Below are 23852 nucleotides of genomic sequence, written 5' to 3' on the forward strand. Positions count from 1 at the left end.
GGGACTCTGTGTGCGGGGGCTATGTGGCCTTTTGGCGGGGGAGGACGGATACAGATTCCTCTGCTGCGTGGCTCTGTGGTCCAGGACAGGGACCGTTGCATGAGATCTGTAACCCCCCTCCCCCGCTACAAAGTCACGTACCCCCCCACCCACACAGAACCTGCAAACCACCTCCCATACCGACCATGGTGCGTACTGACTGCAGTGTGTGTGTGACCTGCTGCTGATCCTGCCCCCATATCTGTACCCTGGTAAAGGTGATTGTCCTGTCAAATTACCAACCCCCTTCCCCCTCTTCAAACACAGTCTCCTCTAAAAGAACATGACGGAAACAGTAATTAACAGAAAAGTATTTTTTATTATCAACTAGACAGGGGATGAAACTGGGATGGGGGCTTGGGTGAGGCGGGAAGGAAAGGACTTCTCAAAATTTAGGGTATGAGAGCTTTTGGGTACTTGAGCACTCTGCTGGGGTGCAGTGACAGTTTACACGGCCTCTGGCGCCCCTCCTTCTGGTTATTTTGGGTGAGGGGGGTATGGGACTTTGTGGCGGGGGAGGGCGGTTGCCGATACACTGCAGGGGGGCTCTGTCCTCCTGCCTGAGGTCCTGCAGAACATGCACAAGGCGCAGGAGCATGTCCGTTTGCTCTCTCATTAGTCCAAGCAGCGTTTGAGTCGCCTGCTTGTCTTCCTCACGCCACCTCTCCTCCCGTTCGCTGTGTGAGCGCTGGTACAGAGAGAGGGTCTCCCTCCACTGGCTCTGCTGGTCCGCGTCGTCTCGTGAGCACCCCATAAGTTCAGCGAACATCTCATCCCGTGTCTTTTTATTTCGCCGCCTAATCTTTGCCAGCCTCTGTGAGGGGGCTCTGGAGACAGTCCAAGCTGTGTGATGGGAAAAAGGGAGTGAATTCCTTGCAAAGATAAATTTTGGCGAACAATGAACACAGTCTAGTCTGTCTCTGTGAATTCTGGGTTGAGATCCCAGTGCCTGATGGGGCAAAAACCATTTTCGCGGGTGGTTCTGGGTAAATGTCGTCAGTCATCCCTTCCTCCGGGAAAGCTATAGCAGACAATCATTTCAAGCCCGTTTTCCCTGGATTGCCCTGGCAGACGCCACAGCGTGGAAACCATGGAGCCTGTTTTGCCTTTTGTGCCTGTCACCGTATGTGTACTAGATGCCGCTGACAGAGGCGGTCCAGCAGCGCTACACAGCAGCATGCTTTTGCTTTTGCATGACAGCAGAGATGGTTACCAGCCATATTGTACCATCTACCACACCATAAATTGGTAATAAGAGGGGCATGGTTACCAGTCCTTTTGCACTGCACCATTTGCTGCTGTCATAAGTGCCAGGGGCGCAAAAGCCAAAATTGGGAATGACTCCCTGAGTCAATCCCTCCTTTTTGGTATCTAAAAATAGAATCAGTCCTGCCTAGAATATGGGCAAGTGTACTAGAGAACCACTGTATCAGAGAACCAGAGAGCACAGCCGCTCTGTGTCAGATCCTGCATAGATTATGAGCTGTATGCTATTCACAGGGGGTGCTCCTGCAACAACCCCACCTGTTCATTCCATTCTTCCCCAGCCTTCCTGGGCTACCATAGCATTGTCCCCCCACTTGTGTGATGAAGTAATAAAGAATGCAGGAATAAGACACAGTGACTTGTTAGTGAGAAATGAGTGGAAGGCAGCCTCCAGTTGCTATGATAGTCCAGATAGGACATTAAGGAGTGTGGAGGAGAGGAGCCCAGCATCCTGCTGCTAGTCCAGGGGCAATTGAATCTTTTCTTTACACATGAAGGGTGGGGGCTGATGAAGCTCAGCCCCCTGTTGCTATGATGACGATGGTTATCAGCCATAGAGTACCATCTACCAGGAAAAATTAGGGCCAGGCGCCCTTGATCGACCTCACGGATGCTTGTCTGCATGGTTACCAGCCCTTTTGCACTGCCCCATGTGCCAATAGGCTGATGATGAGGATGGATACCAGCCATATTGCACCATCAGCCATCCATAGCGTGGGGGGAGCAAGGATGTTGGTGTTGAGTGCTGCACCATCGCGTCTATCTGCAGCATTCAGTAAAGATAGGGTGACATGTAAAAGAGTCAAGAGAGGATTGTTTTCCCTTTCACTTCTGGGGGTGGGTGGGGGGGCTGCGTAAATTGCAGAGCTATGCCCTGACCCACCGCGGACACTGTTTTTGACCCTAGAAGCATTTGGAGCTCAGCCAAGAATGCAAATCCTTTTCGGAGACAGCAGGAACTGTGGGATACCTTGCGTCCTCAGTCCCCCCTCCCTCCATGAGCGTCCATTTGATTCTTTGGGTTTCCGTTACGCTCGTCACGCAGCAGCGTGCTGAGTCTCTGCTATGCCGTCTGTCCGGAGATTTTTTAAAAATACTTTGGACCAGGCGTAACATTACAGTAATTCCCCTAATTAGATGTAGGAGTCTCCGAGCGAGATCACCCTGAGGACGGTCACTGAAGGAGATAGAGAGCGCATGCTGCGTGAAAGCCAGCACAAACCAGGGCCCTATGCAGCCGTGCTCGGGGAGGCAATGCTCCCTGAGTACCTCATGAAAGCCTCGCGCGGAAAAGTGTGCTACCACGGAGCACCCAATAAGGCAGCTCTCCCCAGGAACCTCCTGCGGAGGCTTTTCGATTACCTCCAGGAGAGCTTCGTGGAGATCTCCCAGGATGATTTCTGTTCTATCCCCATATATAGAGAGACCTCCTTTTCACATACTTCAGATTCCTGTTATATTAAGAATAAAAGTTTACATGGTTAAAGCACTTACCGACTGCTCCTTCCCTTGATTCAGGATCCGGGTTAATGGCCGGGGACGGTTGGTAGGGGATCTCCGTGACGGTGATGAAGAGATCCTGGCTGTTGGGGAAACCAGCGTTGTAAGCGCTGTCGCCTGCCTCGTCCTCCACAAACCCTTCCTCATCTTCCCCGTCCGCGAACATCGCCGAGGAACTGGCCGTCGACACTGTCCCATCGTCAGAGCCCATGGTCGCTGGTGGGGCAGTGGTGGCAGGCTCCGTAGCGTCCGTTTGCTGCTTTGATTTTTTTGTTGCCTTGTCTGGGGTCCTTGATTTTCACGCGGCGCTGCGTTGCATCCCGGCTGTATCCTCTGTCTCTCATGGCTTTGGAGACCTTCTCGTAGGTCTTTGCATTCCGTTTTTTGGAGCGCAGCTCCAAAAGCACAGACTCCTCACCCCACACACCGATCAGATCCAAGAGTTCCCGGTCAGTCTATGCCGGGTCCCTCTTTCTATTCAGAGATTACATGAACTCCTCTGCTGGAGAGCTCTGCATCGCTGCCGGTGCTGCTGAGCTCGCCCCGATGTCCAACCACGAAATGAGATTCTAACTGTCCAGACAGGAAAAGGAATTCAAATTTTCCCGGGACTTTTCCTGTGTGGCTGGTCAGAGCATCCAAGCTCGGACTGCTGTCCAGAGCATCAACAGAGTGGTGCAGTGTGGGATAGCTCCCGGAGCTAGTAAGTTCGATTTGCATCCACACCTAGCCTAATTCGACATAGCCATGTCGAATTTAGCACTACTCCCCTTGTCGGGGTGGAGTACCGAATTCGAACTAAAGAGCCCTCTAGGTCGAATTAAATGGCTTCCTGGTGTGGACGGGTGCACGGTTAATTCGAATTAACGCTGCTAAATTCAAATTAAAGTCCTAGTGTGGACCAGGCCTCAGAGTCCCAAAAATCTGTTCCAAAGCATGGCTGTAACCTCAGAGCATGGGCTTGGCTTGCAGCTGGCCTGCTCAGAGCTCACTCCCCAGAATCAGCTCTCCCAAACAACTCCTTCAGCTCTCTTATAAGGAACCAGCTACTTGTGGTTCCCTCCCTGTGCCAGTTGTGTCTGGTTAGTTCATTTAGCAAGCCTGTTTCAGGCCTCAGGTCGCCTGCAGGCAGCTGCCTCATTCCCTCTTACTCCTTTTGCTCTCTCACAGACACCTAGAAAATAACTAGAATTCACAAAGCCTGAGGTTGGTGCCTCAGCTCCCTACAAAATTAATGGGGAGAGCTGTGTGCCTGAGAATGGGATTCATAAAAGTCAGCACACCAGGCAGCTCCTCACCTAACCTTGCCAAGGAGAGATAAGCCCTGCCCCTCTCTCTGAGATAGGTGCCTAAAATCAGACTGCAGGGAGGTTCTTCCCTCTGCCTGGGACTCAGTTGTAAAGCCTCTCTAAAACAAAGCCCTAGGGCAAAGGCTGTTGCTGGTAAATTTTAGCCCAGTGTTAAGGGCACTCACCTGGGATATTTGAGGCCCCGGGTTCAACTCCCCCCTTCACCTGAGGGGAAGAAGGGATTTGAAATGGGATCTGCCACCTCTCACAGGAGTACACTAGGCACAGGGATATTATGATTTAGGGACTCCCTTTGTCTCTCCTGTTGAAGCTGTTCCACAGTAGAAAAATAATTTTAAAAGTCACTGAAGTAGCAGGACTGGATCCTCGGTCTCCCACCTCTCAGATGAGTGCTTCAGTCACTAGGCTACAGCATCATTCTTATGCTTGCTATCTCTCTGGCTCATTTACTCTGTAGCCTGATGGTTAAGTACTCATTTCACAGGGGTGTTGTGCTAATGAATTTATTGATGTTTGTGAAGCACTCAGGTACCATAATGAGCATGACAGCAAAGTCATTGAGGAAATTAATAATTCTGTTTTAAGAGCAAGGATTGAATACTGTGCAATAAATGAGGTCTGGGGCCACAGGTAGAACAATAAGGAGAAAACAACTTATTCAGCGAGTGCCATCCATCCCGTGCACTGAATGAGACATAGGGTCCTAGAGAAAATTTATATGATCATGTAATTAACAATTGTATCATAATGCATACACAAAAAGGAGCCAAAGTAAGGTTGTACAGGGACTCTCAATTCTGGCATTTCCTGACTTCTGAGGGCTTGACATTGAAACTGTACATTCTTTTAATGTAGTTTTTTTTAATACAAAATTTTCAAGAAACCTTATTTCAAGCAAGGTGTAGAGTGATATTTAAGGTGTAGTCAAAGTAATAATAGTACCCAGCTCTGACCATAATCATTGTACACACCCTGGGAATGTACTGACTTGGCATTCGATGGAAATGATATGGTAGTGACAAAATTCAATCTTTGCTTTGGTTTAACATTTCAGGATAACTCTTTTTCTAGTACATCCTGTGCAAGGCAATATAAAGAACCTAGAAAATGCAGTGTAATCTTTGTAATGCCATATAATGTACTATCATTGCTGGAACTGCACTGAGTCCACATCACTAAAAAATGTTGTGCCTTCTTCTAAAGATATGGTTGACAGGGTGTGACTCATACATTAGGCTTTGTGTGATGGGGTGGATTAGGCCCTGAGGCCCCCTGCTGGAGGCCTTGTGGTCCTGCCACACCCAGCCCCAGAAAAGGGCAGTAGAGAGGTCCTCCAATCTGCCTAAAGCGGCAGTGTGGGAAGCAGCCAATCAGGGCCCAGCAGGTCAGTATAAAAAGAGCTGCAGGGCTAGAGTGAATTCAGTTCCTTGGTAGAGTTGGGGGAGACTGTATAGTGCTCCAGATTGCTTGTTGGGACTCCATGAGGCTAAGGCCCTGAGGTAAGGGTGAAGAATATGTGGGAAGTGGCCCAGGGAAGTATAGCAGCAGCAGCAGCTCTGTTTATTTAAAGGGACATTGTGAATGGCTGCTATCTTTAGGGTCCTTGGGCTAGGACCTGGAGAAGAGGGTGGGCCTGGGTCCTGCCACCAACCACTGTGAAAGTGGCCTGGACTTTGAGGCACCCCAGAAGGGGAATTGAACTGTAGTGGCCCAACTGAAGAGCTGGAGGCCAGAAAGGCCCTGAAAGGGCGAAGACACTGACTCCAGGGAAGGAGCCCTGGGGCACTGATCTAGTCTAGAGCCAGGACAAACAGAGAGACATCACAGAGGGCACTGAGTGAGGCCCCTGTTGGACTTGTATGAAAGGGGTTTGCATTGCTTTTATATCAGACAGCCTGTGTACGGCTTGGCCAGAGGGCTGAGTCACTGAAGATCCACCACAAACAGAGAGAGGGTGCAGGCACATACACTCAGCCAGGGGATGCTCGTGAGAGCTGAGAGTGACCCTATTACATTCCCTTTTTATGCTATCATCTTAAATAATTAGTCTGCCTACTGTTCTATGTGGATTTCCAGATATGTCACATACAGGATAGACAACTTTTTTTTTAATTGGGGGAGAAGGGAGGTAGAGTTAAAAATAATAAAACAAGTTGTTGAGTATCATTTAATGAGCAATTTTGCACTATGACTAAATATGTCCACTTTTAATAAAGTGAGACAAATGAGCTTCTATTCCAAATACAGTGTTACTTTATTTGTGAATGTGATTCCTCAGTTTTTGGGAGGCCCTGACCCCTCCAAGGCCCCAGTTGTCAATGCCCATGATATAATAGGCACTCTGGCTTTAAGGTTTTTCATTTGGCCAGAGGTAATAAGTAGCTGTATGTCATTTTCATCCCAATAATAGTTCAAAATACCAGACAAAACAATATACTGATGTAAACAGCATATTTTCAGCCTTTCTTTTCCTCTGGCACAAGGCCACGGGCAGGGTCAACAAGTTTAAGATTTTCCCAGGTGTAAAGCCACAGGTTTACCACTGGTTTTGTCAGATTTGGTCTATTCAGCTGACAATGAAGTAAATTTCATGTTTATTCTAAGACAGCAGGGATTCGGGGATACTGTCATAATGATATCTACAGTGGCTAAGAGCCATATCATGATCAACTGGAAAGAGAATAACCCAAAATAATTTAAAATATTTATAATCCCCAGTTTACAGATGGGGAATTGAGGCATAAACCGATTAAGGTCAAAAGTGTCCATTAATTTTGGGTGCCCAATTTGACATGCCTCTGTTTTGTTTGTTTGTTTCAGAGTCCTTAAAGTTTGATAGCACTTAATTGTTCAAAGCATGAGTGGTTGCTCCGTGGTGATTACTCAGCATTTCTGTAAATCAGGCCCTTGGGTCTCAAGTTGGGCATCCAGAAATATGACCATCTGTGAAATGTTTGGGTTAAGTGATTTGTCCAGCATCACACAGGAATTCTGTGGCAGTGACAATGTTAGAACCTAGTTCTCCAATGCAGCATTCAACTGTCTAAACCACAACCATCCTTTCTCCTGAAAACTACTGCATCATTCATGACACACCTTTCAATTTAAGTAATATATGAGGCATGAGTTCTACAGTCTCCTTCATCACACAACTCTGATTAATCCCCCCAGCAGATCCATCCTGTGTACCTAATGAGGTAGGATCCGGTGGGAAAATAGCATATTATCATTGTCACGGTTCAGGGCAAATGCACCTGTATTTCTCCTCCATGGTCCAGCAAGAGAACCCACTTTTAGGCTTCTGACTTCCTAACTATCATCTTGGGCAGATGTCTGTCTGTGTGTGTGTCTCTCTCTCTTTCTCTCTCTCTCTCTCTCTCCTGAATGGGTTTTTTCCAGGCTCTGCAGTCCCCTGCCTAAACTGCATCATTCCCAGAAAGCCAAATGGCTTTAACAGCCAGCATCTGCATTTTGCTTTCTCTCCAGAGGCTATGAACAGCAGGGGCGGCTCCAGGCCCCAGCACGCCAAGCGCGTGCTTGGGGTGGCATGCCATGGGGGGTGCTCTGCCGGTCGCCAGGAGGGCGGCAGGCAGGCAGCCTTCGGCGGCATGCCTGTGGAGGGTCCGCAGGTCCACCGGAGCCGCGGGACCAGCGGACCCTCCGCAGGCACGCCTGCGGGAGGTTCACTGGAGCCGCGGGACCGGCCACCGGCAGAGCGCCCCCCACGCATGCCGCCGTGCTTGGGGCGGCAAAATGTCTAGAGCCGCCCCTGATGAACAGTATACTTGCCCCCAGTTATAAATTACCATACAGCTCTTTCTAAGCAAGCACACTTATTGTTAAGGTGAAAGCATTACAGAGAGAACATAGAACAACAATAAAAGAACCTACACACATGCTAATAAGCTTACTGGAGATTACTGAAACTCTAACAGCTCTGGTAAGTGATCAGTCCTATAGACCCCATGTGAGTTTTTCTATGGTTACAAGTTCACAACTGCTTTAGCTCAAAAGACCACCCCTAGGAACAGTTAATTCTTTCCTTTATACAGCTTGGACCTTTGATCTTCTCCTTATGTAAAGGTGATCTGCATACAAGGGACCCTCCTCAGGGCATAGCTTCAAAAGGCTGAGTTTTTGCATAAGCAGAGGTGGTACATTTGCATTGACTTCCCCCTAGAGATTTCCTGGGAAATCCGTGTAATTTTCTTTGTCCCAGAAATTCATGCTTGTCTGGCACATTGTTTCAATAGTGCTTTGAAGTTCATAACACTTCTCAGGTCATGTCTCCCCTGCTGTAGAAGTTGCATATAATTCCACAATAATACAGAAACTTTGCATTTTCAATGCACTGGACTCCAAAGCTACTTTAACTTACAGTAATGTTTCTCAGGGACATTACAGGAAATTACCATATCTGCCACAGTCATGTAATTAAAGACTGTATCATAAGAGTTTTGGAAGGAGCAGTAAATGTTGGTAAACATCAGTTTCACCACACATGCACACAGATGCATTTCCATCAATAGTAATGAAAATTTAGAGATCAGCAAAGCAAGGAAAATGCTGCCTGAGAGCGTATTAGAGTTTGATGTACAGATATTTAGTTTTTATATTTTGACTTGATGATGACAATTTTGTGTTTAATGGTTTTAAAGTTTAACATTTTGAATCTCAACGGTTACTGTAATTAAATAATCATTTTCTGATAACCCCCACACCACATAATTTTCCTGTACTATGAAAATCTGAACAGATTAAAAATTTAAAAAAAATGCTTAAAAATAAACATTGACCAAATTCTGTCAAGCCTAAGCACAATGTAGCCCAAAGGATTAATCTATTTGCTTGCATAGATATCTCTTCTTATAAGTTTAAGTATTTTATGTATTGTAATAGGTTTATAGCTTTTATATTAAAAATAAGTTTGGGTGTAATGCAAGAGACCAACAGGCCAAAAACCTGTATTTTAAGCTAAGGCAGTTAGCATATCTATACTGGAACCTTTTACCCAGAAAGTAAAGTTGACCTTCATTTTGTTACCTAAATGAAGTACCCATGCCTATGTCTAAGACCTTTACCTAGACCAACAGACAATGAAGAAGGGCATAGGGGGGTTTTCAAAGTTGTACCCACAGACTTAACAAGTACATCACAAGAAACTGATGTGCGTACGTACATGTCATCAATATGTACATACATACTAGCCTATGGGGTAAGCGTATCCTAACATTTTTTGTGGGTAAGGAATTAAATTTGGGCATAAGAGGAAGGATTTCCAGCACTTTTGCCCTATAAAAAAAGGTGACCTATCTTGCATCTTTATCTTCATCTAACTATGGATGCTATCCATCCGCGATGGCTATTAACTATGAATAGGCCGTACTTAAAGTTTGAAAAGAAAATAAGTTCCAAGGGGACTAGGCTAAGCTTGGTTTCCCTAAATTTTTGTTCTTAGCCTTATTTATTAGGTTTTAATTTTAAGTTAAGTTAGATAAGTAAACTTTAAGGCAGCTTTGACAGCTCTTCCCATTATTTTCCTCTGCACACCTCTGCAAAAGGTGAGAAATTGGAGCCACCAGAGGTGAGGTCCTGTGTCTTTCAACACCAGATTATCAAGACAGGGTGTGAGTATATTAACCAAAGTTTTGCAGCACATAATATTGTACTACCATATGTATCTCTTGAATAACAGTAATACAATTGTAACTTTGTAACTCTGACTATTTTACCATTTACTTACTATTTCAATGATTTTAATAAAAAGTCTTTATGAATATATCTGTCTTAGTGTGAGCTTCCTGTCATACCCCCGAGGGTCCTTGGTAAATTCTGTGGAGCCTGATTCGGGACAAGAACTTTCATCTTCTGATCAAACAGATTGGTGGGCTTAAAACCGGTACTAATTAATAGTAATGAATTATTAATATTAATATTAATTATTAAACTTAAATCGATAGATTAAATCAATAGTACTAACACACCCTAGATCGGGCTACAATAATGTGTATATACAAAGGAGCTGAACTAAAGTTGCATAGATGCCCTTAATTCTGGCATTTCCTAGCTTTTGAGTGCTTGACTTTGCAACCTTAAAATTCCTTTAATCTATTTTTTTTGGGCTGAAAAAAACATGGAATTCCATCATGTGGAAACCATATTGACTCCCACACTGTTCATCAGTGAGGTTGAACCTCTTGTCTCTACTGCACCTACCTCTCCCACTTAAGCTAACAGTAACTTGTAGTAGTGAGTTGTCATCCTCTGTGTGAATCAGCCTCTAGAGTGAGATGAGGCACACATGATGCCAGTTGGTTTCACAGCTATTTGCCGACAGGAATGAATGTTAAAACTGTGAAACCTGGGTTCTGTTCCAGGTTCTGAGGGGAATGTTCTCTGGAGGTTACAGTCCTGCTTTCGTTCTCTGTACTCCCTGGTGTCCTTATCTCAATCTCACTCTAATCCACCTCACCCACATCCATACATGTATCCTCTGCTCCAGTCCCTTCTTATTGCCCCTTCCCCTTGGCTGCAAGTCCCATTCCACTTCCCTCCTTCCCATCTCCTCCTCTTAGTCCACTCACCCCCTTCAGCTCTTCATCCCAGCCTCCCCCTCCCCCATCTCCATTCCCCTGGGCTCCAAATTGAGTTTAATTGGAAGAATCAAACATGTCAACAAGTCCCAATATATCATTTTTTTAATTCTAATTGAGGCAGACATTTCCTGTAAACTCAATACCTGGATTATTTCCCTGTTACAAGAATGGCAAATGGATCACAAAATGATAGACTTCAGAAATGCAATATTATTTCAGTTAAAGAATATTTCATGGGAAATTCCAAACAAGCAATTGGAAATGAACTGTAGTCCAAATCTCTACTGAGCATCACAGAAAAAGCAAGTCCCTGGGTTCATTTAGATTGCTGAAAAACAAACTGTGGCATGATATCATCAACAGATGTTGGATATATAACTTGATGTATTTCTTGTGGTTAGTAGGCTAAAGAATTGACCAAACCATTATTCCTCTTTGTGTAAAAGCAGCAATACATCTGTTAGAAATTTCACTGGAACCGTTGGGATTTTCCAATAGAGCTATATAGCTTTGCAGATGTAACTAGTGATACATTGTTAGATATGGAAGATTTAGACATTATTTTGCATAGGAAATTATTTAATATTTTATTCAGTATTAGAGGTCAACATCTTTTAACATTTTGAATTTATTGCCTCGGCAAACAGAATATAACATCCAGTTTTGGACAGCCTTAATATTTTGAACAAGTACCAACTACTTCTCAGTCATTGTTATCAACATACAGTACCTGACATTTATATGTCAGTATTTACCCACTAATATCACTAGCTATTTCCAAGTACAGAGAAATGGTAACTAGGGTGAAATGTTGAATTTGTAATGGTCACTGTAGGAGGAAGACATAAGCGTTTTGCATATGGAGCATATTGATTGGTTACATAAGTAAGGTCTAATCAACTGAACTTTTTAATAAACAGACAAGAGAACAACAGTAAAATGTAGCTCACTCTTATTTTCAGCAGCTGATGGTTTTCTCTGAAAGTTAAATAACTAATAAACCATTGTTCTCAATGAGGAGCAAGGGATTTAATTGTAATGGAAGATGTCTGGTGAAAACCCTCCCCTTCTTTGAAAATATCAACACATTTGCTTTAGATCTGAGATGTAGTAGTATTAAAAGGAGGCACTGCCAATGCTGCTAAAATTTAAACTAATCTGCTCTCAGAGCTATCTTTAAAAAAAGTTTAATCCCTCCAAAAATATCTTCTGTGGGCCAATAGCTGAAAAAATTTGGTGAGCCATCCGTGTTCCACATTCTATGAAGCCAGCTACATGTCTTGGAGGAAAATCTGTACTCTACTTTGACCAATGATTAGTCATTAGTCTGTGCCAATCCCCATTGTCAACAGTCTTTGCCTCATTTGCCTTACATGGTGATGAAGCTTCAGGTGACAGCCAAATAAGTTCAGGCAGTGCCTCAGCTACCCTAATGTGAGTGAGTTCTAGTCAGCCAACGAAGACCTTTTAAAGGGCCCGTGAACCAAAATTATTGGGCTTTTCCATGGCCCCTGTCACAGTTCAGGGCAACTGCACCTGTATTCCCCACTAGGGTCCACCAAGGGTATCCACTCTCAGGTGATGGATGTGAAGCCAGAAGCCCATCTTGGGCAAATGCACACGTCTCACTCCCTCCTGTCCTGGGTATTTCCAGGCTGCACAGTTTTCTGCTTACCTTGTGAATTCCTCAGCAAAGCCAAAGAGTGGCCTTAGTCTCTAGTGGGGAGACATGACTAATGTAAACCCTGGGAAGTGTTATGAGCTTCAAAGGGCTATTTGAAACTATGTGCCAGACAAGAATGAACATTTAAAGTTTTGTGGCGTTCCTAGAATCTCTAGGAGGCGGTGTAAGCAAATGTGCTCTCTCCAGGTATGTATGAACTCAGCCTTTTGAAGCTCATTACACTGCCCAGGGTTTATATTAGTCAGGTCCCTTCTCTTGAGAGGTTACACATGCTCCCACAATAATATTTAAACTCAATTCAGTAAGGTGTAACTTAGTTGAACAATGTTTGGCCAGGATCTTTGCAGGAAATTATCATATCTGTCACAGACACTATGTTAGTCTTTGTCAGAGAGATTTCTGCCAGTACTTTCCTTCTTAACTTCTCATCAAGAGACCAGCAGCTAGCAAAAATGGCTCTCCCCGCCTGGTTTCTGACTTGTCATTCTAAGAACAACAAAGCGGTAAAGTGATTGTGCAGATTCTGAAGATGTAGGGAGAAGAGGTCATATGATGTTAGCCATGGATGGATGGATGCATTGCCCACAATCCAACTCCGTAAGAGGTGGAAGGTTTGTTTTGTTTATAAACAATAGTAATTCTGTGCAGCACCAGCACCTGTCCTCTGGAATGTTTTACATGTGGAGGATGTATTGTTGCAGAGTTCTTTCCCTTCACCCATACTCAGGTTGGAGATTTATTCCAAGATAGAGCCAGCAAGTTCCATTGCCCCTCAGACAAGGAAATGAGACAAAGCAAGATTATGGACCAGACGCTACTATCCGCGGAGACTATCTTGAGCTACAAAACTTCTGTGCCAGCTGCCCCTCCCCAACCCTGGCATAAGAGGGACAGTGGCGCTATACCAATTCTCCACTGGTGCAATGTCCTGATGTGACATCTTAGCGGCCACACTTGGGATTGAACTAGGGAACCTCTAGAGCTAAAGTTTGGGCATTGACTCTTTAGCAGGGGGGGCTGTAACACCTCATATCCTCTAGGGGCTGGCACAAAGGGGGACCTGTAGCACCAGGGAAAACCTACACAGGAGAGGTTCTTTCTTGGGCTGGTACTGGGCACTTCTCAATCAGGGAGCCACAACTGGCTCCTTGGGGCCCTGCATTTTCACTTTATCCAAGCAGAGTGGAGGATCAAGCCCCATGAATCTCAGAACTGAGGGGTGTGGGTGTATGTGTCCAGGCTCAACTACCTTTCCTCCCTCTATGGCATTTCTTCTATAACCATGGACTGGCCATCTGCTGCCTGTTAGCCACACAGTCTGTTGCAAGGCACACTCTCGCACACATCTGTAAATCTCCTGGTCATTGATAACCCTTCTGGCCAATGAAAGGGGTGTCATGTTCACAACATACATAAAAAGATATTAGAGAAATAATATCCTGCTTTAAAGTGATAGGTTGCAGTTCTAACACATTCCTCAATATACCACAAGAAGAATGAGGCAGAGTTGCAGCAAAGCTTTCAAAGCAGGGAGGGGAGGCGTAGGGTATAGTATAGATTATTGGCACTGATGTCAATGGTAGTGAATGGGACTTGAGGATGGGGTTCTGGCTATTGTCATTGGTGTGCATGTGTGGTGCAGAGCACCTGGAACATGACTGTGGAGCTGTTTGTTGTATTTTATTCAGAGGCAGTTTGCTGCAGGCCAACCTTTCCTTCGACTAGATCAACAGAACCAGGAATTTCCAGTGCTTGTGCTACCCAGGTGGACACAACTTTCTCCTGGATAGAAAAATCTGTTCTGAAGATGCCAAGATTGGATTTATATTTAAAACTGACCTTCACCCCACAAGCAAAGTTTATTTTAAAAATTATTATCAAACCCATAGCCTTTTGTGCCTATCAAAACCAGAGAGCACACGGCATCTTCTGCTTGTGTCATAACATTCGGGGTCTTATTAGTTTACATTGAGTTCCACAGTAAACCTGGGCTTTGTCTCATTGGTTTTAGATTTAGCACCACAGCAAGGTCACACTGGAAAAATAAACACATTCCCAGAATCCTTAAGGTCTAAAAGAGCAGGACAACTGGCAAGCTACTGTGCATTAATTTTAAGGCCTGTAAGACCCTTGACAGTATTTTTTAAAGGAAAACAGAAATTAAATAGACTTAGTCATTTGTTTTGCAGTTTAAATAATCAGAACTATTTTCTCTCCTATTAGCCAGTCCGGTTTTTGAACACCAGGGAGTTCTTATAGGCCAGCTTTTCTCAGTATTTTACTCTCTTCCAGGTGGCTGAGGAAAATAATGCATCTGTTTCAAATCTCAGTAGACCCACACATTGCAGACGTCACCAGAGTCCTCAAACAAACATGTTGTATAAAAGCTGGAAAGATTTCAAGCAGTCTCATAATTATGAATGTATTTAGTATTCACTATAGATGCAAAGCAGCTTGGAACAAATTCTGATCTTTCTTAATTGGTGGTAACAGGCTAGCTGTGTATAAGTTCTCCACTGTGGGTATGATAGGGGTGGAAAGTATAGTGGTTGGAAGGTTCCCTATTGCTTTATTGGCAGCAAGGGAAGGTAATGAGTGGGGCCTGGCACTCCTAAGACCAATGACTTTCGAATGGGGTAATAGCTTACCTGACCCAAGTTCTATTTTCCTCTGGTGACGAGTGATAGTATCCACTGATCCAAAGCGTCATTAAAAGGCACAGAGGAGAGGGAGAGCTCTCAATAATTCAAAGCAGATCCTGTGTTCCAGAATTAACTCCCTTTATTCTATCTTTATGAATTATTTCACCAGGAAAAATCCCTTTGTGACACGCCTCATGTTTGCAAGGAGATGCTGGAAAATCATTATGACCTCCTGGTGGATATTTTAGTTTGTCTCTAGCTGGAACATAGCTAACATCATGGGAGATTTAAAAAGGTTTTAAGATGGAGTTTGTATAGGATTTGATCAAGATTTAAACATCAACAATTTTTATTGACAGCAGATCATGTTGTGGCATCTCATTGTTAAAGATTCAAAGACATTTCATTAGGCTTAACCCTGTTTTCAAATGTTCTAACCTAACCATCATTTTTGGGATGACATTTTTCAGTCGTTTTCTCTGTCCAGAAGCAAATGTATTTCAAAGGTATGGGGACAGTCTTCTCAGTAATTTCTGAGCTATAAGAGAGTGAAATTTTTACACATTTAATAACTATCATTATTAATAATAAATACTTTAATACATCTGCCTTGACCCCTACACACTAGCAGAGTAGCATGATAAAGCAGTGTGAGCGATAGTGTAAACATTGTTTTAAAAAATGCCTAAACACACTTTTTTGAACAGGGCTGTAAGTCCCAGTTAAGTTAACTAAAGTTACTCAGATGTATAGGTTTTTGCAAGGCTGGGACCCAGACAGACAGATGACAAAAGTAAAGAGAAAACAGAGAAAGGAGGGGGTGAAAAACAAAGATTATAAAAGTAAGGGTATGGCTTAGCTTAGCGATACAGTCATGTCTTTATTGTTTATTTTAAATGTTGACCTGTGTCTTAACTACTCTGGACTTCATGCCAAACTGCTGCAATTTTGATTGTCTCTTGTTTTTAATCCATGCCTATTTCCTACTTTTTGTTTTATTTTGAACCATTATCTATTTTTTATTTTATACCTTGACTGTTTCCTTTTTCTTATTTGTAACTCATGATTCTTTCCTGTTGTTATTTTCACTAGTGGAATTTAGAGGTGTTTTCCCTCCCAACCCTAGATAATCTCTTTAAGACCATAAGAATGGCCCTACTGGTTCAGACCAAGGGTCCATCTAGCTCAGTATCCTGTTTTCAGACAGTGGCCAATGCCAGGTGCCCCAGAGGGAATGAACAGAACAGGTGATCCATCTCATCATCAAGTGATCCATCCCCTGTCGCTCATTCCCAGCTTCTGGCAAACAGAGGCTAGGGACACCATTCCTGCCCATCCTGGCTAATAGCCATTGATGGACCTTTCTAGAAAATTAACTACCCTCTTTCATAATTCTAATTCTGAGCTCTCACTTAGCCCTCATTCTTTTTCCCCCTCTCCAGCCCCCAGCTATTGCAATTCCTTAGCCACCCTGTCAGGGTTCCCTCCCCACTCTGAACTTTAGGGTACAGACGTGGGGACCTGCATGAAGACCCCCTAAGCTTATTTCTACCAGCTTAGGTTAAAAACTCCTCTATTGCTTGGATTAAGTAACGCTGCCACCACCAAGTGATTTAAACAAACATTTAGGGAGGGCCACTTGGAGCCCTACCATCCCCAAATATCCCCCCAAACTCCTACACCACTTTTCCTGGGCAGGCTTGAGAATAATATCCTCACAAATTGGTACAGGTGAAAACAGACCCAAACCCTTGGAGCTTAAAACAATGAAAAATCAATCAGGTTCTTAAAAGATGAATTTTAATTAAAGAAAAGGTAAAAGAATCATGTCTGTAAAATCGGGATGTAAGTACTTTACAGAATAACAAAAGACTCAAGAACATAGAGGATGTCCCCTCTAGGCAAAACCTTAAAGTTACAAAACCAGGGATAAACCTCCCTTTAGACAAGGAAAATCACAAACCAAGATAAAAGTAAGCTAATGCATTCCCTTATTAGTACTTATCAATTCTAATTGAGTTGGATTGCTTGCCTTCTTGATCTGTCTCCGGCAAGCAAACAGAACAGACAGACAAAGAACAGACAAAACAAAGCCTTTTCCCCCTCCCCAGATTTGAAAGTATCTTGTCCCCTTATTGGTCCTTCTGGTCAGGTGCCAGCTAGGTTACCTGAGCTTCTTAACCCTTTACAGGTAAAAGGATTTTGTGCCTCTGGCCAGGAGGGATTTTACAGTACTGTATACAGAAAGGTGGTTACCCTTCCCTTTATATTTGAGACACACATGCAGAAATATCAAAGCCAAGCATAGAGAAAGGATGATTCCAAATACATGAACCCAGTGCTGCTTTTTTCTGTGGCTAGTTAACATAAAAATGGCCATACTGGGTCGGACCAAAGGTCCATGTAGCTCAGTATCCTGTCTTCCAACAGTGCCAGGTGCTTCAGAGGGAATGAACAGAACAGGTAATCATCCAGTGATCCATCCCCTGTCACTCATTCTCAGCTTCTGTTAACAGAGGTTAGTGACACCATCCTGGTTAATAGCCGTTGATGGACCTATCCTTCATGAAATTATTTAGTTCTTTTTTGAACCCTATTATAGTCTTGGCCTTCACAACATCCTCTGGCAAAGAGTTCCACAGGTTGACTGTGCGTTATGTGAAGAAATACTTCCTTTTGTTTGTTTTAAACCTGCAGCCTATTAATTTCATTTGTTGACCCGTAGTTCTTACATTATGAGAAGGAGTAAATAACACTTACTTTCTCCACACCCGTAATGATTTTATAGACCTCTATCATATCCCCCTTTAATTGTCTCTCTTCCAAGCTGAAAAGTCCCAATTGTATTAATCTCTCCTCATATGAAAGCAGTTTCATACCACTAATCATGGATAGTGCATGAAGCAGAAAGCAGACTGCACACTAAAATACACAATTGTATGTATGTACAGATCAAAAGAAGAAAGAATACACCAACATATAAGTATGAGCTTGGCAGGATTGCTTCACGACACTGCCGTCTCCGACCTCACATTTTTACCAATTTTATTGTCAGAGAGAGTATTTATTTATTTAAATAAGTTTTGAAGGCGTGGTCAGAATTTTACCAGTAGCAGCTGGCCAACAAAACACTGCCTTAGGAGACTGATAGCAGACTTACTCATAGAAATAGTAATTTTACAATTGAAATTATAGTGTTTTCTCCATGCTGGCCTCCCACCTGTCAATGAAGGGTAAGGGTATTTGTGTAGCCAGATGTGTATATTTTTGTCATATTTAAATGAAAATGTCTATATTTAGAGAGAGTCTTCTTTTTCCCATATCTCCTTTATTTATCAACCACTTTTGATAAAATTTGAAATGGAGTCAGTTTTTTCTTTTTTAGAGGCCCCTCATATTGTGAGGCCTTAATCCGAAACTGCCTGTGCAGCCAGACCTAAAGAAGATAGTTCCCATCATTGTGATACTAGAATTTCATTATTTAAAACAGTAAATGTATCAATGTGTGTCTTTTTTCAAATAACTAGAGAGAAACCCAGTCTAGTGCTGCAGGGGCTGCCAATGGTAATGGGGGTCATTACAGAAGAAAATCTGAGCCTGTTCAGTTTTCTGCTGTGGGTCCTAGTTTGTCAGCAGGTGGCTTACAATGGAGGGTCTCTCATTATGGAAATCACTTCATCCGGTAGCGTGGCAGAAACTGAGTTTGACCTTTAGTGAGTGATGCAAGGCACATCTGTTTGCTGGAGAGGATTATTTTGAAGGTAAGTTGGAGCAGTGCAGGGATGAGGCTCAAGATGAGTCTTAGTCTTTATTTAGATAAGGATTAATGTCAATGGGAAATTTATGTGACTATGGACTGCAGGAGTCAGCCCATGTGGTATTGTGCAATGGTGTAGGTGACGCCTTAAACCTGCACATTTAAAGTTGCTGTGAGCACCATAGCTTTGACTTTCCTGATCTTGGTCAATGTGAACTCTCAACTTAAATATAATATTATTTTTTTGTTTTATTTTAATGTGCTTTTTGTTGTGATGTCAATAAGTTGCTGAAAACATTACTCTATTTTATGAACTGCAATTCCAGCTGCTCATTATCTCTAGTCAGTGCCTGCAATTGTCTCCTTACAATTTATGCCTCAGATATCACTCCACTTCCTGGGGCTTCTCTTAAAAGCTTCCTTCTTGCTGACTGGATTCTCTGCATCCCTATATGTAGCTGAAACAACACAATAATTTTATTACATTATGGCATTGAGCAAATATAAATGTGGGGTGGGGATTTGGAGTGGTTTTAACAGCCAATTCTGTTGACCATCTGTGATGCTTTTTAAAAGTTATTTTGCAATAAATTTCAAAGTAGTCTATGAATGCTCCCAAAGATCCTAGTTACTGAGTACTACCTTGGGTTTGTCAAATGTTGGATAAGTTGCACTGCCACTGTCAGTACTATTCATACAGCTGTTCCTCAGAAGCGCTTGGGTGGGGAAATCAGACAGAAGCCTGGGAGTGCTTTGGATGTTGAGGTGCTGCTCAGAAGATCAGCCTGGGCCTTGAGACAGGCTGGGGAGGTGAGAGAGGGCCTTGGAGTGTGTGGGAAATGGGCAGAGCAGCAGAGTCACCTAGAGAGCTCTGGGAGTGTTTAGGGAAGTGCCACTATGTGCTAATTTTAATAGTGACCACTGTGTCAGTCAGAGACCCCAAGAGTGGTTTTGTGGGATATCAGATGGGGAACCCTGGGATACTCAGAGGAAGGGAGATTAGACACTGCAGAGGGCTTGGCATGAGATCATCAATTATAGCCTGAAAATGACCTCCATACCCTTTGCCCCTCTAGAAAATCAGTCAACGTTATAGCCAACTCTTTATTTTCATCCCTTTTGTGACACTTGGATTTCTTTTTGCATACTTAGACTGATAATCACTGTGTACTTTACTGCTAGTAAGCCGCAGAGATCAGGCCTTTTCTGTGCCGTAGTTAGGAATGGACTGTTTTTCTTAACATTTTTTCCGCTTGTCCTGAGAACAACTTGTTGGTCGGCGGTTACCATAGGGACTAGAAAGACTTGCAACAGGCTGTTGCACAGTATTTGTGCAGGCTGCTATAGGAGCCTTCACAATTCCAGTAGCATAACACCATGTTATCTGTATTGTTTAAGAGCGTATCTTTTCTGTTAAGGAAAAAATGCATTCCAAATTGTAGGCTGTTCATAAAATTCAACAAGTGATTCGGAACATTTCTCTGGCTCATTTTCTTTCTATTTCTTTTCCCTCTGGTTTCTTAAAGTCACTTTGAAGACTGAGTTCAGTCTTTTATTTTATTTTTTTAATCTGTGGATCTGAGAGTAGTGATTCCCCTTAAGTTAATGAACTTTTAAGTTCTTTTGTCTGCATTCTTGTTTCATGCAGTGCCCTTTTAGACCTACCAGGCAGACAAGCTTATTCAAGATTAATACAAAAGACACTTCATTTATGTGTTGGGAAGGGTAGGGATGGAAATCCTCTTGCTATTAGTCATTAGATCAAAGCTATGCTATAGACACAACATTCTTTGTTCAAACCTTCAATATCACTCAGCAAATAGTTATGGGCCAAAACTTTCAGACGTGGTGTTTAAGTTAGGTACCGTAAGACCAGGCATCTTAATAAACAGATTTTCATTTTCAAAGATACTGAGCACCCCCAGCTACACATTTATTTCCACAGAAGCTATGTGTGTGCAGCCCCTTTGATAAAAAGACCATTGTTATGTTGGTGCCTAAGTATGGGTTTAGGATGGGATTTTCCAAAAGCCTAAGTGACTTAGGGACACAAGTCCCTTTGATTTTCAATGCACCTAAATTTAGACACCAGAGCCAAAATTTCAGAAGTGACTAGTGATTTTGGATGTCTGAATTTTTGAGTGACTAATTTGAAATAATGTAAATGGGTCTGATTACCAGAGGGCAGGTGCTCAACACTTACTGACCAACAGGCCCTTTTAAGGTGACTCTAGATGGAAGCCCCAAAATTCAGGCCTCTGAACCCCTCATCACTTTTGAATTGCCCCTGGAATCTGAAGAGGCTGTGGAAGTTTGCTGCTGATCTAGTTGTAGAACTTTTGGCTGGGATCTTCTGTTAAACATTTTGCTTGCCTTTAAAAGGTGGGTATTGTAAGCAAATGGTCTTCCCTCTCTCTCACACACACACACTCTCTCTCTCTCTGGATCTGGTCCAAACATACCCCTTCCTGAGGCTTGCCTTTTTAGTTGAGCTGAATAACAACAAACCATAATGCTTCACTGGGAAGTATTGTCCTAAGCATAGCTTTTCTTCCCTAGTTTTTCTTTTCAGGGCTCCTGTCTCCTTGACCCTGTTTTTTTTTTTCTTCTGCCTTAGAGAGACACTCAAACCCTATTTGGCCTGACTGCTAGGCTGAGTCAGGAGAAATAATGCTTCATTTCTATGCCGGGTCCTAGCCCCTGACACAGTGCGAGTTAGCAGAAATGCGAGTTAGATATAGGTATTTGCTGCACAACCCTTCAGGGCAGGTCTACACTAAGGGCGGGGGTCGAATTAGGGTACGCAAATTCAGCTACGTGAATAGCGTAGCTGAATTCGAAGTACCCTAATTCGAACAACTCACCCGTCCAGACGCGGCGGGGTCGAACTCCGCGGCTCCCCCGTCGACTCCGCCAACTCCTTTTGCCGAGGTGGAGTACCGGAGTCGACCGCGGCGCTTCCGGAGTTCGAACTATCGCGTCTAGATCAGACGCGATAGTTCAAACTCCGAAAAGTTGAACTCTCCGCGTCGAACCGGCAGGTAAGTGTAGACGTACCCTCAGTAAGGGACATTGTCCAGGTGAATGACAATGGTGCTACTCCACTTACCCCTCCACTTGGCCCACCTTGCCCCACCCACAATAGAGTCTTGTTGCACTCCACATGCAGGTAATGGCTAAACCTCTCTGGGTGTGGCTTCCAGCCCCCCGAACCCCTTTCCTGTGCAGCAGAACCGTATCAGTTCCCCAGCCAGCACAGCCCTCCATGTTTATGGAGAGGGTAGCACTACTTTCTTCTGTGTAATTGGGCTTGTAAAATATATTTTGTCCCTTGATTAGAATATGTGGTGCTCCTTTGGGTCAGCAAGAACCCCATGTCTTGAACATTGCCATGCAGAAAGTTAGCTAGGCACTCATCAAGAACCTTGTGCTTGATCAGATAAGTCCCCATGTCCCTGACTATCTGAGCAGTTAGGGCTGTGATGTTAGGTGAGAACTCATCACTTCTAAAAATGCCATAAACTGTAATGTACATGAGCACTGATGGCAGAAATGCCAGGCATTCCTTGCAGTACCAGGCTTTTAAATTGAATGTGTGTGTGCATGTAAAAAGAATCAGTGAATCAAATTAAGGATGTAGTCTAAGAATTCTTTCAGCAGCGCTTACACACTCATTGTTAATCTTTCCTTTGTTTCAGCTAAGGTGCAGCTGTAGTGTGCAGGACCGTAGGTCACTTACTTCCCTTAGCTATTTAGGCAGGTTGACTAAGTGTGAAAAAAAATCAAAAGAGTGACTGAGGGAGGTCTACGGTCAAAGAAATTGCTATTGAACCAGAAGTGAATCTGCTCCCCGGCCAGACTTTGGCTGGACAAAAGATTATTTGTTTTCCTTTTAGTAGCCCTGGTGGCATGGCTTTATTAGAGAGTTATCAGGCCAGGGTTACAGCTGTACTGGATTGCCAGCTGGCATTAGCAGCCAAATGATCTAAAAAAACCCAAGGAGTCCGGTGACACCTTAAAGACTAACAGATTTATTTGAGCATAAGCTTTTGTGGGTAAAAAACCCACTTCTTCAGATGCATGGCTACCCCCTGACAAATGATCTAAAGTAATCCATGAGAGAACAGCTGTCTCTATGAAGTCAGGAACATATGATGAATAGCTAAGTATGTAAGTGGGGAGGAGAGAAGTGATAATGAATGATATTCTAGAATGTATGTAATGTCAAATATTCTGAGAGTTGGTTCTCAATTAAATGAACTTGGCATCCAAAAGTCAGGGAGATCACTGTCTGGGAGCAGAGATGGGTCAAAAGAAGAAGCTCAAATCCATTTCCTTTTGATCCTTTGAGAAGGGAGAGTTAGATTCAAATTCCTTTGATTCAAACTGCCACTTAGCTTTTGATTTCCAGTCAGATCCCAAACCATTTGCTGTTGAGATGCAGTCTCAATCTCATAAGAACAGTCATTCTCAGGACATTGCATGAGATTTCTGCTAAAATCTCATGAGAAGAGTTCACAGGATTTTCATACTATAAGATCTGTGGCCAAACCAAATCCCAGCTCCCTTAATGCTTCAAGCCTGAACTCTGAATTCTAGTCTGAACTTAATCCAGATCTGTAATCTGTCTTCTCTGCTAACAAATACATCTGAGATTTTGTCATTGTTGGAATAATCAATAATTGTGTGAGCACCTGTGGGTGCAAGACAGTGTGATTGCACCTATTTACACCAGTGTTGAATTTGACCCAATATCTTGAGGGCTTCTATATTTATAAATAGCTAACTCTGCACATTATATGTCTGTCTTCAAATTAATTAGATGAACGTTAAACAGAGAAAAGAGTGGTTTGTCCCTTATAAACCCTCCAGGCTTTTACCATTACTGGTGCCTGGCCTACACTAAAAAGTTAGGGCAATTCAGCTATGTTGTTCAGCCATGTGAAAACTCCACACCCCTGAGTAATGAAGTTAAGCTAACTTAACCCCCGATATAGACAGTGCAAGATGAACAGAAGAATTCTTCCATCAACCTAGCTACCATCTCTTGGGGAGCTG

The 23852-nt window shown here is 43.4% G+C and overlaps 1 long non-coding RNA gene across 1 annotated transcript in view; it reads right to left on the reverse strand.

Annotated features, from left to right (window-relative positions):
* Positions 1 to 15150, reverse strand: part of LOC123367632 — a 29778-nt gene extending 14628 nt beyond the window's left edge. Inside the window, exon 1 of the long non-coding RNA XR_006578572.1 lies at positions 15044 to 15150. This is a non-coding gene — a long non-coding RNA (uncharacterized LOC123367632). The remainder of the gene's footprint in view (positions 1 to 15043) is intronic.
* Between the last annotated feature and the right edge of the window lie 8702 nt (positions 15151 to 23852).

Source organism: Mauremys mutica, chromosome 3, assembly GCF_020497125.1.
Source record: "Mauremys mutica isolate MM-2020 ecotype Southern chromosome 3, ASM2049712v1, whole genome shotgun sequence".
Classification (NCBI taxonomy): domain Eukaryota; kingdom Metazoa; phylum Chordata; order Testudines; family Geoemydidae; genus Mauremys; species Mauremys mutica.